We start from the raw sequence: 14,878 nt of genomic DNA on the forward strand, positions 1-14,878 counted from the left end.
CAAAAAACCAAAATGCAGTGCTATTTTCTAATAACCAGGCATAGTCAAAAAAATTATGTTGAATTTTATGTTTCACTGTGAATGAATCACTTCAGTGACTGTAATACCTAAGCTGACAGCCAATAAAGGAAAGTCACTATATCCTGAAAACAGCTGCCTTATCAAATACTGAGAAACTAGCATGATCAGTTGAATTATTTTCAAGAAAAAGAAATAGGTAACCTTCTATGTTGCACTTTATGTGTAAAATAGCAGGAGTGGTAAGATGGTTAAAAAAATTATTAAAAAACCAAACCAAAACAATACTGTATCCATAAATACCAAGAACAGCTTCAGCTACAAACTGAAGACCTCTTTGCAGTAAATAAAAAGAGTCAGATCCAGGGAGTATTGATTACTGGTATGACTAAAGGCTACCACTTGGACTATGATAGAAATCTTGCGATATTAATAAATACCAAGCAAAATATTTCCATAAGAACATCACTGATGTAATTGAAAAAGAAAAATGGAAGATTGCACCAGAAGTACCCAGTAAAATGCTTAAGTAAGTCATAGTCAGAGGTTTTGTCTCCATTGTCTCCCACCTCCTCTTGTTCTGTATGTCTTCTCAATGAATTTAAGTAGATAATCATCTTACTAATGTCATGCTGATTGACAGCTTCTTTAAAGCAGTATGTGAAATTCCATACATCCCCAACTAGTCGTGAACAAAAAATTATCTGTGGTGTCTCAATTTATGCAACAAAGAGTTTATACTGTTTAAAATGTTTCCATTTACACTGCTTACCTGGCCTCACAGTATAATTTTATTAGGTTCCGTTTCTTCCTATTATTGACCAGAAAGTAGACTTTGGAGGAAAAAGCCAAACATTCTCTGCACAGCTCTACCCTCTAGTATGGGTGAAGAAACCACGTGCAGTCATACAGTGAAAGAAATGGAATAATCAATTTTTTGTGTCTTTTTTCTTTCATTAGAAAATGACTAATTGGGTAATTATATGACAGTAAAAGTCTAGTATGATCGATAAGGTTCTTCTGCCTTTCTCATCTTTCTAGAGATGAGATGATTAACAGCTATGGCTAGAATGAAAGTGTTACAGATCACGCATAGTATTGCTGCTTGGAAAGGGAAAAATAAGAGATTGGTGTTTCACTAGATATGAATGATCTAAAGGATGGCATAGAAAGGAAAAATCAAAAGCATGGATCAAACAAGATCTCTTGTGAGCAAAAGCATTTTAAAAAAGGATGACAAAAGCTGCCCTTCCCCCTATCTTTAGGTTTAGTTCTGTATGTCTGATACAGATGAATAGAAGTGTAGTGGATAATACTACACCAGGGATAGTATTATTATGTGACACATTCACTTCCCAGATGCAGCTTGATAAATGAAGCTGGGTAATAATACCAGTGCTCACTAATTCTCAGATGTGTTAGCTAAAGGTTTTCTGTATCAAATAGTCACCATATAATTCAGAACAGATTATGGTATTTGTGTTCTAGCTTTGGAAAGAAATGAGGGAATTATGGAGGATTGATGACACCAAATAAACAAATTACAAGCAGGTTTACTTTAATTAAAGAAGCAATGAAAGCTAGATTTGTAACTCACTCTCATATTTTGGAAGAGCAAACCTGAATAAACCTGAATAAATTTAAATAACAGGACAGTAAAATCTGCTGGACCAAAGCACTTGAGGGCATAAGAGTACTATGTAAGACATTTGGAATTTCTCTAAAATACAGGTGGAAAATTTGTCTGGAATAAGGAGCAAAAAATGTCTGAATTTTATATTGTGAAAGTGGAAACAGTAATAAGCAGTGCCACCTGTAATGCCTCAGCAGTTATAAGAGTAAGTAAAAGAATTTTAAAGACTAGAGCAAAAGGGGAGTAATTTGCAAAAAAATGAATCACAGAGATTTTATGTAAAATAAAAACTGAGGAGAGTTAAACTACATTCAAGAGAATATTCATTTAAAAAAATGGAAAATAAATAAAAAAATAAAGGGAAGATAGTGGTGAGAACTTACTTTAGCATGATCTTCAAAATTAATCAACCTGTGGAAAGTGAAGTTCTTAGCAGAGTATTTTCCTATTTTTTCTGTAGCTAATTCTGAGAAAACTACACATTTCTTAGTCCTTACAAGGGAGCTGGAACATCATGACCTTCCTCTGCTCCTACTGTCCTTAGGTCACTGTCTTCTTGTATCTTCTTATTAAGTTTTATGAATTCTCTTTATTCCTATATGCCTTCTGTTAGTTTTGAAACTGAACTAATGTGCTAAGGGTGCTCTGGTTAACTGCACACCTGATCATTTAGACTTACTGACCTGTGCTTTCTATTCTGAATTTGGTCTACAAACTTGGCTTCACTCATAACGTGTCAACATTCCATGTGGTGGGAAACCACTGATTTGTACAAAGTGAATGCACTACTAACCATCTGGGTTTTACTGCTTGGTGTCGTAACATTCAAAATGGCAAATTCAAAGAGAAGCTCTAGAACTTCTTTCTGAAGCCTACCTAGTCTGATCTTCTCATTTCACTGTCTTGTAACTCAGTTACATGAAATGCAATGCATATTACAGACTTACAATAAAACAGAGATTTCTTATGAACATTTCTTATTTAATCACTGGATTAATACAAAATAAAGAAAAAAGTTGGATGCAAGTATAAAGCAAAGATTTTTCTGGTCTTTGTGTGACTAGATGAGTTGTAGTTTGCATGTCTCTTTGTTGGTTCTATTTTATGAATATTTGTTATCATTGTTGCCTAGTTTGTATATTATGAAAAAATATGCACTTGATAAAATTTGGCATAAATCGAGGCAAGAAGATATCAGTGAGTCATTCTTTACCCATGACTAGACGAAGTGAGACAAACTTGACACATGCTCCACCTCCCTGAAGTATCCTCGATCATACTTCAAAGGGTAACAGGGCAGGTGTCTTCGCTCAGAAATACCAGAAGTCAAAATGAGCATGTTTAAATTTAGTATAATTTATTACCTCAGTTGCTCTTGTCTCTGTGGCTGGTTCTGAAGTTGGCACAGGCATAACTGCTTTAGATCTGCTTGCACCTTTCACACAGAAGTGCTGACGGCTGGGCGGTCTTCTAGGGAGATGTGAAAAAGACAGCCCTTTGCCACAAGCTGCATTAGTATCCTACATTTCTTTATTTTAAAATGCTGTTTCTTTGCACTTTTGTTTATTAGCCACAACAAGAACCTGATGCTCTCAGGTGATGCCTGCTCATGACTACATCTTCTTCTCTGAAGGCTCATCTTTAGTTGGTGCCAAATCCTTCTAGAAACAGTGCAAGAGCACGGAGAGCCACACAGGGAGTTGCAGTGGCAGTATGGGATGGTGGGGTGACAGGCAAAGCTGGGGAAGGGAGGAAGGGCAGTTTCCTCTCCTCTGACAGTACTAAGAGGAATGCTCTGCTGCTCTGAATTCTTCCAGGACATGCCACAGAGGAGCAAGGAAGTTGAGTGCTTGCTGGTCGATAGCATGTGTTGCACGTCCTCTCTTGTAGAATAATGGGGAAATTGATGCAGATACAGGCTTTTCAAGGTGTTTTTTTTTCCCAACCATATCATCAGTTTCTCAGGAAGAAAATTGGAATTACATCATTTGTGATATGGATGAAGTTTAGTATTTACAATTCAATGACTTGGCACTGGAGATGGAGTGGAGTTTTTTCTACATCTGAGTTAGGGTATTTGTAGGGAAACACTAGAAAAAACCCTCAACATGCCCTTGGTCTTGTAAAGTTGTTGGAAGGTCTTGGGAACAGAAGTCCTTGAAAATAATCTACATGCAGAGAAAACATATCTTTCTGGTGGCAGAAGGACTTAAAAAATGTCCAAAAGTTAAAGGATTTCTTCTTCATCTATTCACACTTTTTAATACTGCAAGTATTCAAGTTAATTTTTAAAGATAAAACTATATATTCTCTGAGTATATCCAGCACGGCAGTTACAGTATGGCATTTAATGTCATGCTAATGCAGTTGTTTGCAGCAGGAATGCAATCCCATTCTACTGCCAGCTAAAATCTTATCTAAATAAAGCTTCTATTTGTGAAGCATTGTGCAGCGGTATCATTATGTACTTAATGCTGCTTTTTTTTTGAATGCTACTGATGATTAATTGTGAAAAAATGAGCTCTTTGATAACAAAACTAAAATAATTACACAAACTTTTAAAGTTTGCTCAGAAAGCCAATGAACATTGCTAAATGTTGGCATGGCAATTAGCTTTGACACCCATTAATCCAATCATTTAAAAAGAGAGCAACTAATAGCTAAATGCATTCTTTTTCTGTGATTGTAGTAAACAACATATTTATTTTGCCAGGATCGAACTATAAATTAGCAGCAAAACTACTTGTCAACACAACTTTTATTTTTTCCTCTCCATCCATAATTTCCAAGAAGCATGTATACCTTTGAAGTACAGGTAGTTTTTGAAACTACTTCTTTTATGAACTATGAGGTTTATTGCTAGAGTGTGTTTTGTGATATAATATTCTGTTACTTAATCACTGCAGAAAAGCTTGTAAAATAGAGAGCATTAGATATAAAAGTACTTATGTAATATATAGATCAAGGAGAAATATTTTAGGCAAGACAGAATTTTAAAGTCCCTTTATTTCTGATGGCTCCTGGATGCAGAATGTGCTTTGCATAATCTCTTCTCTTTTCAAATGAGAAAATACCACCCTGGTTTTTTAGGTGATTATGTGAGCACAAACCATATATCAACCCTGCCTTTTTCTTAACAACATGGCAGATGCTACTGAACTTGGCAGTGATAAGTGTTTATCTTCCACAGTGATGGATTTTAAGTTGCCAGAAGTAAAGTTGCACCTTGGCTGTTTTCATAAAAGAGGACAGGATAACTTTTTAATAAATATAAATCTGAAGAACTCTGCATCCGTTAAAGTACTTCTACTTTGTAACTAAGAGACAATGTTCCTGAGAACAAGTGTACTTGTTCTGCCCGTGCTTGCTTAAAAGGGAAAGCTTGACTTAGAGTATAATTCTGAGCATATATAACCTGGGTTCAAAACAGACTCCACTAGATATAATTCAATCTTCACTTCAGATCAACATCTACATCTGCTGCCTCACACCTCCCAGCCTGAGCTCCTCTCATGTCAAGATAATTGCACTTTGTGAATCATCTTTCACAGAACCATCTTGATGAAGTTATAGAAAAATTTTTCCACAAATATGGTTTTCTCTCTGAACTAGAGCTGAGAGGATATGCAATTCCAGCAGGGAAATTATTTGTTGGGTTGAAGTAATCCCAATTTGGAAAGAAATTAAATGGAGAAGTTGTGAGTGGTTGACTCTTGGGACTGTGTACAAGGCCTGCATGCATTTATTTCTTTTAATCTTCTGTGGTTCAAAGCAGGTTATTTCATGGGGAAATTTTGAAAGTCCTGTTTCTGAGGCATAATGTGTGATAGAAATTATTGGACTGAACATGTGTCAATCTCTCATTCATCTAAGCATAATTTTAAAATTCCTTTTAATAATATACTGCATTTAGTGTTATATGAAACCAAACTGATGCAATTTTGATAAATGTTCATTTAAAAAGATACAAACTCCCTCAGAGATAATGATCTGTGCTGCAACTCTTTTCTTGTAAAGCAGACAAGAAGTCTGTAATTCAGAATAAATTTCTGTCTCTAGCTGTGTTCTGAAATACTAATTTAAAATAGTTTCTAAAGGAAAAAAAAATTAGTCCTGACCTAATAATATAATGTCTCAAAGACAACCTGGTCAGATAAAATGAAGCATTATTTTAATCTGAATTTATATCCTTTTAAACAAATACAAATCCTTTCATTAAGATAATGTAGCAAATGAAATAATCATGCTGGAACCACTCCTGGATTTAATTACAGAATATTGATTTACATTGTGTTACTTTGCAATCAATCTTCAGCTAACCTTTTCTTAAACTTGTGCAGAAACTGTCAAAAGAAATTATTTCCTCTAATCTCCATGTAAAGGTATTCAATTGTATGTGATATGTCATATAAATTGCAAAGATATAGAGCATTCTATAAATAACACACTTAGAGATATTAGTAGGCATATGGCCTGTGTACTTCCTTGCAAACAGAACTTAAGAGGTTTTGGAAACTGTTATTCCCAATGATTCAGTGGAGCCAGAATCTTCCGGTGCAACAGAAGTTAAGCGACAATTAGAAACAGAGAAAAAGGAAGTTCTTCAAAAAACCTACTGCAACTCATGAAATTCTGCCAGAAAATAAGGTACTGTGTGCAGAGTTTTCTGTATGAAAGAAATTTACAGTATTGTATAATTAAGAAAAAGAAAGCCCATGTGAAGGTTGCCTATGATTTTAGAATATTAGACTATATATATATAAACAAGTAGCTGTAAAGCTTATACTTAGAATTTTGTTGATGTTATTATTTTGGTTTGTGGTGGTTTTTTCATTTTTTTCATGGTGGAAATCAGGACCTTGAGCCATCTCTGAAACATGAATATTTTCATGCCTTTTCTGTATATAATTACTACACAGGAAAATGCCATGAAATTTGTAATTTCAGAAGCACTCCTCATTCTTAATGCCAATAAAAAATTGCAGTAAAACACCTGGTGATGGATTAATTCTGAGCAGCTAACTCCAAGTTCTGAAATTGTAATGGATCTTCAAATAAGCTGCTCTGTAAAACTAGGTAGGTTTCTCAGGAAAGGCTGAAAAGCACTTTGGGAAGTTTTTTTTTTATATCCAGTCTGAGTTTCAGGTTCAATAAGACAAAAGAACAAATATCCACCAGGCAGAGCAGAACTATTTATTTTATTTTTAGGCAGAGGTGAATGTGACCTGCAGACTTCAAACTGAATTTGGATTAAGAACAAGGACCTTAAAATTTTGGGTTATGAAGAATTTATGGATTTATGATTTAATAGAATGAGAAACTAGTTGAGTTCAAAAGCTCGGTTTTCTGTGATGGATATTTACAAAGCTTTTGCTGCACTTAAGAAACCCAAATAACAAACCTAAATTCTACTGTTTTAAATTGCTTTGCACTAGTTTGGTTTACTGCTATTGCTGCTTATGAAAAGTGAAATAAACTAGCATGGACAAGTCATGTGATTGCTGCTTAGCTCTGCAGAAAAAGCAGATTATGATTAGAAGTATTTCTCCTTTTCTATTGAACGCAAGAAAATGTTCAAGCTGTTTTGCAGGTTGATGGATGAGTGCAGGCTACCCCCAGAGATTTTCTGTGGGAAAGAGTCATTTCAGTCTATTGCTTTAGATTAATCTACTCTACACCCTCTCTGGAGAGTCGGTATATCCTTGACAAGACTAAAAAAAAAGATGTGCAAACAATCCTGTCATGAATTAAATCAAGATCCAATTCAATAGTATTGTGATAATACAGATATAACAACAACAAACTCATATCTACATAAAAATCCCATTAGGATTTCAAAACATTTTTGTTCTGCAGTCACCTTTGCAGAGTCAAGGAGAAAAAGTGGGCAGCACTGTATAAAAAAATCACAGAACTGAAGAGTGGTTTGGGCTGGGAGGGATCCTGGAATTCATCTGGTCCAACCCCCCTGCTCAGCAAGGGTCAGTCAGAACCAGTTGTTCAGGACCATACCGAGGTGTTTTTTTGAATACCTCAAGGGAAGGGAAATCCACAAGCTCTTTGGGCAACCTATGTCAGTGCTTGATCATCCTCACAGTGATAAACTGTGTTCAGACAGGACTTTCCCATTTCTGTTTGTACCCATTGATTCTGATCCTGTCACTGGGAACCACTGAAAATAGATTAACTCTGTGCTCTTTGCACCCTCCCTTCAAGCATTTATATATACCAATAGAATCTCCTTCCTCTTCTCTAGGCTGAAGAGTGCCAACTTTCTCAACCTTTCCTCACATGTCAGTTTCTTCAGTCTTTAATCCCTCTTGTGGCCCTCCATTGAACTCTCTCCACAATGTCCAGGTCTCTCTTGTATGTAGGAGCAAAGAATTGGGCATAGCAATCCAAGTGTGGCCTCACAAGTGCTGAATAAAGAAGGATCAGCTCCTATCACTTGCTGTCAATGTTTTGTCTCATCCTGCTGAGCATGCCTTTTGCTGTCTTTGCAGCAGAGGGCACACTGCTTCCTCCTGTTAAATCTGATATCCACTGGTACACTGACACACAGAGGAAGTCACTTTCCATTGCAATAAAAGCAGGCAAGTTTCTCAACATTGTCTTTTTCTACTCTTATCACAGTGCTGTAACATGTCTTGTGAAACTGCTAAGAAATGGATAGGAAAAAAAGGTATAGTTGCATTCTCATAACCTGAGTTATGTGGTTATTTAACAAAACAAGTGAAACATAGGCAGAAGAACAAGTTGGAAAGAATTTGAGATCTGAAGTGTATTTTTCCAGATCAGTAAAATCTTTCCAGATCAAGGTGTCTTAGAAATTACAATAAGATGTGGCTACTTAGTCCCAGGTGGGATCCCAGGACCATTATTTTTCCTTCATGGAAAAAGTATGAGGATAAAGGAGATGAAAAGAAAGGTTATCCTGACTTCTTAAAAAGCAAAAGCTCACAGATGTGTAAATTAAACCTGCTGCACATTCAGGGCTTTTGCTTGTACCCTAGCCTAGACAGTAATATAATTTAAAACGTCACCACTGTACAGGGTTATAATAACTTTCCCACACCAGGATCCCTAAGCCACTGGCCATAAAGACTGACCCTTGCTTGTAGTGATGTGTCTCAGAAAATACAGAGGACTAGCTTCTGATTCCTTTCCAAAGCAAACAGTGACACATCATCATGCTCACTTGCATTTTTTTTCTGCAGCTCCTTTTATGCTGGGATTTCAAACATCCTTACACATGAATTCTCAAAACTTGTTGGAGAAAAATATAATACATTTTCTTTTCAATGTAAATCAGCAATAAACTAAAAAAAAAAAAAATAAATCCTAGGTTTTCAAGCACTTGATATGATGTTTCCCAGTATCTGGACTCATTTCCACCATGAAGGGGGTGGGATGTGAAATAAGATGAAAGAGTAGAAGTTTACTAGGCAGCACTGGCAGCCTTCATAGCATGGAGTGTCTTGCACCTTTCAAAGCTTTGGCATGTCAGCTCAGTAACCTGTGGGGCTTGCCATTTACCTCTCATTGCTACTGTCAGATTGAAAGATCCCATTAGGAAACAAGCTGACAACATATTGTTGACAGACTCTGCTGCTTTCAAAATCATAAATGCAAAAGAAACCACTGTCCATAGACAATTGTTTGTTTACACAGAGATAGCAGATGGGCATGAACCATACAAACATATGGTGCCTCCCTCTTTTCATGCATTAATCAATTGGGAAATCTGCAGCCAGGGGGATTGGTGTTGATTGCTTTTTTTTCTTTTGTGATTTTAGCATGTTGATAGTTTAACACAGAATTACCTGAGTTATCTTAGTACTTCCTCTCTGTCAAAAGCATATAACTCTGAAGAATTAAGCTGTTTCCAGCCACAGTTCAGGAGTTGGTGTCATCATAATGGGCATTTTATTCAAGGAATTATTCAGACAGAGCATTCCTCCAAGTGAGAGAGATCTCACATTTAATATTGCTGAAACACAAAGGTAGTATCTTGTATCTTGAATGACATCACTTTTAAGATGTCAAGAAACAATGTATTGAAGTAGGAATATGTCTTTCATCTATTCTTGAAATGCAAGGTTTGAAACTGGCAGCTGAAGGTGGCCAAATATGGTAGCATAGAAAAATAACTTCAGAATTTCACATTCAACACATTATTTCCAGCAGCATGATCCTGATAATTTGAATTTAGGCTAGATTTTTTCTGACAGTTTTAAAGGTGATGCAAGAGAGAGGAGCCACAAAAAAGGGAGGGAAGAATATGACAATAAGAGTAGTACACTCTTTTGGGCGTGGGAGCACAGTTAGGGTGTGATAAATGTATACAGGCTGTGATGACAGTCCAGGTATTTAAAAGCATTTTGCTGCCACCTAGTACTCTGTATTAGTAGAAGCACTAGTCTTTGGAAAAGCACTGAAAAGAAGAATAACATAAAATAAGAGACCCCTGCCATAAGCATGTAATAGATAGTATGTGCTTCATATGTTAGACATGAAAGAAAAAATTGTGTGAGCTAGTACTGTTGTGTGGGATACCAATATCCATATGAAAATTAGGTCCATAGTGTAACAGCATTTCTATGAATGGTAATATTGCCATTCTAATTTGCTCTAGAGCCATAAGCATAAGGGACTAGATTACTGATTACTTCAGTAACTTAGAATGTATTCTTGATAATACATGTATCTTCCTGGACCATGCATTTTTCTCAAGTCACCAATTTATTGTGCTGACAGTCCAGACCCATCCAAGCTCTGCTTCCCAATCTGCCAGTGAAATATGTCAGTCAAAATGTTGTCTCTAACACAACTAAAGGCCTTGTCAGACAACCTTTGCCCTGTACTCCTCCTCCATTTTAAATCTAAGTAAAAAGCCTCTCATTAGCAAACCATGGATAATGCTCTGGCTAATTCTATGAGCTATAAAGACAAAACCCAACTTAATTATCTCACTTTGGTAGTCAAGAGCAAGAGCCCTCACACATAAGACATTATAAGAAAATGGAAGACTACTGTAAACTGTAAGAATTCCTTAACTGTAAATTAGTTTTTGTGAGACATATACATTAACACATCAGCTACAGATACATATGGAAATGACTTGACTTCATTGCTCTCTCAAGTATAGGTAGTTCTTTTTGTTGCATTATGCACCATTTTCTTATTCTATTGTGGCTACTTGACCTAAACCAAATTTCTGGCAGAATACCAAATACAAGTCCTCCATCTTGACAATTTTTACAAATATTTCTTGCTGTCCTATTAGCCTTGATTACCCATCTACAGCTCCAAGATAGGCTGAGATGTTCATAAGTGGAAGTACAAATACAAATCTTTGTAAGAACTGTAGTTTTTATAACTTTCCCTCACAGAGGACTGTTGAAGTGTTTTGCAGAGCTCTACTCATCTAGGATGAGTGATGAAAATTGTGCTCCTAACACACAATATATTTATCTTTAGAAGATACTTGTTATGCATTAGAGGTTTTGACCTTTCAGATAACTTGCCATTAGCACAGTAATATCAAATAAGGATGTTCAATTTAGTTCCACACTGTGATTCCATTTCTGAAAGCTGACATGCTTGGAAAAGGCTCTGTAACATGTCTGAAACTACAGGCAACAGAATAAAAAGGGATTTTGTATAGTCTGCATGGCCATGAGCCTTGGCTTTGTATTTTATGTATAATTTACATCCTGCAAAGTGTTTCGTGTTTTTTGTCTTTATTTTAATTTCTCATTTGGAAATTTAAACTCTTGCCTCAGGGATTTAAAACATCTGTTGTGCTAAAAGCACAAGGAATGATGAATATTTTCAGCTTGGTGGGAGAGAGTTATGGGATAAAAATGATGCATTAAAATTGACTGCCCTACGGGTTAGAAATAGGTTTAAAATTCAAGTATCACTCTATGTTTTACATAAATTTTTAAAGGAAAACAGGTACAACATTTGTTCTAGATGTAAATCGGACACAGGAAAGATTATATTCAGCATTAGTAGCTCTTGGACTCAAACCAAAATATTTTTCAAATTCCTTATTTTTCAAAAAATAAGTTTTGGAAATTGTGTGTTGATATGGTCAGAAATTAAGCTGCTTTGTACTTTCCCATTTTTCATAGTATCTTATCAGTTGTGCTTACTGAGATATGAGATTCACTTTTATCCAAGTACAACATTGCAAGCTTACCTGGGTTAAACCTATATGTGTTATAGTAAGTATACTTTGGCATCAGAGTATTTTGACTATTATTATGATGTTTGTTTTTTCATTTAATTTAAAGAAAAAAATTAAAGAGCTATTTAGGGTAGACTGAAATGTCTCTTGTCTTCATTAAAATATCTCTAGTTTATATTTTAAGGGAAAGAATATGGCACTGGACAGAAGCATGGGTCTGTGGAAGTATCATTTCATTACACTGGACTCATACTGCCAGTTACTAAAAGCCTGTAGGCTTTACTACGTGCTAAAGAGTGGTGCTGGCAGGCCTGACAGGGAGCAAAGTGACAACAGCTCCTATAGACAGCCTTGAATCCATAACATAACTACACTTGTCAGTCCATGAAAAACAATATAAGGGTAAAAACAGTGCCAACCATGCACAACTAGTAAGCATCAGTACATAATATCCTAAGGCTGTGTATGCACTTGGCTTGCAGAGGAAAATCACAGCTCTTAGGAAGGAGCAAGAAAAGAGTAGGTTAGTTTTGCATTGATTACCTGCCAGCAGACTTGTACGATCAATGTGTTCCCCCTCTGACCTTAAGAATTGCCATGTAAGTGCTGCTCTGCCATGGCTTTGATTGATATTGCAGGAATTTGTTACTCATCCAGTTCAAACTGTTGAGTGTTTTGCTATCTTGAACTTCTGGTGCAGCTGGCATTTGGCATTCTGTAGTGGAAGGGCAAAACTTCAAGGGATTTATATAGAGAAAAATATCTGTCTGAATTTTAAACATTTTCTTCATGTCTTCATAAGTTTTGGACAATTATGTGCTCTGATTTGCCATGTGTGTTTTACAGACTCATCATGAAAATGGGTTTTTGTACTTTTTATTGTCAGAATGGGTCCAGGTGAGAAAGATCTCCTGTTTTTTGTTTTCTGATATATTTTTAATATTTCCTTTGTATAATTTTTTTTCCTCCCTGTGTAAGATTGTGTTAGAAAAAAATTCCTTCAATTATCTCTTGCCTATGGATTTTAGTTTTAATTTCTTTACCATCTTTTTATTTATTTTGTATTGATTTTAGTATTTCTTTTTCCCTTTTATGTTAAATGTGATTGCTACAGCTTCAGAAGTCCCATTAAATTACTTTGTTCTGACAATGCATATGAAATACTTAAACTGCTATTGACCTCTGAGTAGAAAAAAAGCCAGGAGGCACAAATCAAACCTCCCGCCTCCTCCATTTTCATTAGGAAGCACACCATAGCAAGAAATTTTAAATAAAGTCTGTGCTTGTCTTGTAAAAAAGTCAGTGCTGTTTAAAGCATAAAAGACCAGTAATATAAAAAATTTGAAATCACCATCTTTTCTTTACTAAGAGTGGCTTGTGCATATTCTAAAATACATAAAATATTGCAAGAAAGCAAGTGGAACATTTTTTTCTCAAGCCCTAAAACCTAAGGAGAATGACAGAAGAGTCACATCTCACCAGTCTGGAGTTCTTTGCTGTACCATGGGGTAAAACATCAAACTTGCTTCTCCTGGGCATGAACAAAGAGAAATCCACTTGGATGGCAACTTTCTCCTTTTCAGACTTCTGCTATATGAGGGGGTGATGACCACTGAGTTGGTAATGTTGCAATACAGCTTTGTTCTATGTTCCACCAGGTGAAATGCCTAGTTTTTCCTGGCACTTCATTGAGAGACATGGAGGTCTGAAACTTTCTTCTGTTAACAACTGCAAAGCTTTGTTTTACCCAAAAGTTATACCTTGTATGGCTTGTCATAACACAGAGAGGGGGAAAAGCCTCTTCATGTGCACATGGGCATCACATATATCACCATGTTTTAGATTTCAGACACACTTTATGACCAAAAGACTCTCTAGTTTGGGCAGAATGAGAAAGAGAGAATGCAAGCAATCAAAATGATGAGTGAATACCACACAAATGCCTTTCTATTATCTTTTTACTAGTGTTTTCCAGCAGAATGGAGAAATACAGGAGTGACTGACTGATTCTTCCATGCCGAGTGATGAAAAAAAAACACATTCTAAAGCTAGATGGGGGATTCTTTACAGTAAAGTGCCTGGAAAACAACTTACCATACTCTATTCCTTCCATTCTGAAATTTTTAATTACACCCATGAGTGTTATTACTCCTTTTCTTTTCTAACATCATAATCTCTATGGTGAAATCAATGCCTCCAATGTAATCAGATAATTGTTTATATATTAGTCTCAAGGTACATTCATTATATATTTCCTTCACAGAGGAAGACTTTTTATGAAAAGTGAATAATTAGAAGAGCTTTATGAGATCTGGCAATTATTGCCACAGCTACTTTGAGTTTTGATAGACAAAAATATTCTTCCAGTCAAAGGATGATTGCAACTATTACATCTCTTGTATTAAATCCTACCCTTACATTCTCACACTATGAAAAATAAAACAGGACCTTCAAGGTTTTTTCACATGGACAGGCACAGTTCAGAATACTTTTAGAAGTGATGGTGAAGGATAGCTTAATGGGGTTTGGTTTCTCTAAAATGAAAAGTAAACATTGTCTCTAACGGGTCAATGACTGTTTCTGAACTAGAAAAAAATAATTTAATCAGAAGAGAGAATAATTACAACTTTGCTTCCTAAAAGTTATCAATGACTAGGTCAACTGTTAGTAGTACTAGGTTGCTGTGAAATTGCTCTATTCCCTGAGTCTAGTACTGTCATTAGCATTTTTGACAGTTTTAATCTTTGGTTTTCATATGAATTGTCTGAAAAGTTAGATATCCTTACTTTTAAAAAATATTTTTTTCAGAACATGACTTACATGTACCAGACAAAAAGAACTTAATTTACCTCAGCTTGCCCTAAGTTTGCCAGCATTCACTAATTTTTTTAAGACTTCAGAGCTATGGAATTGAACAAATAGCTAGGAAATGAAAGAGCCTGGAAAAAACTCAAATCTACCACATAATCTTCCTGTACTTGATAGGTTTTAATTTACATTCTAGCACTGCACTAATCATCATAATGGCAGGA

The sequence above is a fragment of the Calypte anna genome, chromosome 3, assembly GCF_003957555.1.
Source record: "Calypte anna isolate BGI_N300 chromosome 3, bCalAnn1_v1.p, whole genome shotgun sequence".
Lineage (NCBI taxonomy): Eukaryota > Metazoa > Chordata > Aves > Apodiformes > Trochilidae > Calypte > Calypte anna.